Raw genomic sequence first — 2,994 nt, 5'->3', positions numbered from 1 at the left:
GTCCCCTCCCCTCTGCGCTCGCTCTCTCTCTTTCTCCCCCCCCCCGCTCCTCAACTCTCCCCCCCTCTCCCCCCCTCTTCAAGTTATCGTCCCTTTTCTCTCGCGAGAGACAGAGCGGAGGAGGACCACCAGAACAAGAGCAAACAAGGGAAAAAAAAAAGAGAAGAAGGGGAATGAAGACCTATTCCAAAAAAAAATAGGAGGTGGAGTGGGGGGGGGGGGAGAGAGCGATGGAAGAAGTGGAGGAGAAAAGAAAAGCTTTGCTGGCTGGGGGATTCTGGGAGTTGAAGTCCTCCAGGCTTAAAGTGGCTTAAAGCTTTGCTGGCTGGGGGATTCTGGGAGTTGAAGTCCTCCAGGGTTAAAGTGGCTTAAAGCTTTGCTGGCTGGGGGATTCTGGGAGTTGAAGTCCTCCAGGCTTAAAGTTGCCAAGTTTGGAGACCCCCTGCTCCAAAGCAGCGCGGTTGGGGAGGGGGAAAGAGTCCGCGGTTCCCCCTTCCCCTCCAGACTTGCTAACGCTGCCAGTCCTCTTTGGAAAACTCGGATGGGGCACCCAGTCTCGTCTGGGCGGCTGGTTGACGTACCTTTTTTAAATTTTTAAATTTATTTATTTTTGTCGCACAGTATATATAAGCATAAGCATGCAATAACTATATAATATATAAGCATACATATAAGCATAAGTACGTAATAACTATATTAATTGGATATAATGAAAGGAAACAATAGGACAGGAACGGTAGGCACTCTTGTGCTCTTATGCACGCCCCTTACAGACCTCTTAGGAATGGGGTGAGGTCAATGGTAGACAGTTTTTGGTTGAGCCTTAAGAGGCTGAGCTAGAAGACCAGGCAGAATAGCCCCCCCCCCCATCCATCCTACTTGCACCCAAAGCTGTCCAGGACCGGTTGACAACTGTAGATCTCAAGTTCAAACCACATGGAATTGGAGAGGTGGGTGTGAATTAATACATTCACACACACACACACACACACACACACACACACGTGGGACACAGGACCTCTCGCTTAGGGGCAACACCAAAGGAAAAGTCGGCTCAGGTGTGTATTTACCCAAACTAGGGATGATCGCATTTGACTTTTTAGATTTGCATCCTAAGGTCAAAGATTCCTAAGTTTGATACCTGTTATGAGCTACCACCATAGAAAGAAGTCCAAACCTGTTCCCAAGAGTTGCCTTTTTACTAAATAAGTGTAGAACTAGAGGTAGGGTTACAGCCAGGTGGTATCTATCCATGTTTGTTTGCTTGTTTATCTCTCTCCCCCACCTCTATCTATCTACCTACCTACTTACCTACCTACCTGTCTGTCTGATTGTTTCCTAGTATGATTTGATTGCTTTTTGGTATCCTATGACTATCATTAAGTGTCGTACCTTATGATTCTTGATGAACGTATCTTTTCTTTTATGTACACTGAGAGCATATGCACCAAGACAAATTCCTTGTGTGTCCCATCACACTTGGACAATAAAAAATTCTATTCTATTCTATTCTATTCTATTCATCTACCTACCTACCTACCTACCATCTGCTTTATCTGTCAGTCAAATTTTCACCCCACCCATTTCCCCTATAACAGACTTTCATTTTTAATGTGTGCCAGAATGCCCACAGGAAAAAAATGACAATGCAGGTTATCTATAAGATAACGCTGGGTGTTTATTTCAGAGTAATTTAATCTGTAGTTGAATGCATGGATTTCAACCTTCCTCAAAGGGCTGGATTTGAGTAAAGAATTCCAAAATATATTTTTCATCAAAGTCGATCCAGCTACAGCTGGAATATCACAAGGTTTCCCCCCCCCCACACACAGTTTAAGTTGGAATTTAACAAGAATATTATTTATTAAATCTGTAGGACTTGGAAGTACTTAGTTTTGGCAAGGTGGTGCCTGTTATACATGCCTATAAAGTTGTTTTAAGACCGATAGATACATCAGCATACATGCCTCTTTATGGAAGAAGTTATAAGCTTTGGCACCAGGGACTGTGGAGCGTGTTGTTTTTATGCTGTGTCCTCACATACGTTAAAAAATTGGTCCCCGTGGAGAAGTTGCTTGCATTTTGGAAAACCGCAATAAGCCACTCCTATGTCACTTGCAAAGCTCTCACAGCCTTAATGTTCTGGAGATGTTTACCAAACAACATGACACACGAGTTCCCACCCTCCTCGTTTAGGAGCCGTGACATATGGTGAACTCCGTCCCAGGGTCTTCGCCTCAGCGAGGCTCTCAGATAACTTGGTCTTCTCCTCAAGCCTCAGATATCCGTGTTGCTGTGTTCCCAGAGACGTTGACTTGGTGGGACCAAGGAGGTGCCAAGCATTTCTGCGAAGCATGGGCCGAGTTCATGCTGCCTTTTTGAAGAAATGACAGTCATGGTTTTCGTCAAAGGAAGAGCAGCTTTTGCGTAGCGTTATCTGACAACTAAAACTATAAGACCAGTGGTGGGTTTCCAATTTTTTTTACTACTGGTTCTGTGGGTGTGGCTTGGTGGGCGTGGTATGGGAAGGATACTGTAAAATCTCCGTGCACCTTTGGCGTTGAGTCCTGCCGGCCACATGACCATGGAGACGTCTTCAGACAGCTCTGACTCTTCAGCTTTGGAATGGAAATGAGCACCGCCCCTTAGGGGTAGGGTGCAAGGGGAACCTTTACCTTTACCTTTAATATTATACACCTTAATTATAGCCATTATTTCCATTATATATTGTGCTTGCACAAGCACGAAGCTGAAAGCACCAGCCTGAAGATGATGAGTGAGACCTCATTGAAACGTCGCCAAGATACTCTCAACCTTACACGGGAAAATATATATATGTTTTCTGAGGTTTTCACGGGTGTTTGTATGTAGGTCTTTGGTTGTTCGGGTTTTCTCCCATGTAAAATTGCAATTGCTCCCAGAAGCACGAAGCTGAAGCCTGAAGATGACGAATGAGACTTCGTCGAAACGTCGCCAAGACACTTCCAATTTTAC

Source organism: Ahaetulla prasina, chromosome 13, assembly GCF_028640845.1.
Source record: "Ahaetulla prasina isolate Xishuangbanna chromosome 13, ASM2864084v1, whole genome shotgun sequence".
Lineage (NCBI taxonomy): Eukaryota > Metazoa > Chordata > Lepidosauria > Squamata > Colubridae > Ahaetulla > Ahaetulla prasina.
The sequence above is the reverse complement of the archived record's forward strand: the minus strand, read 5'-3'. Positions refer to the sequence as shown.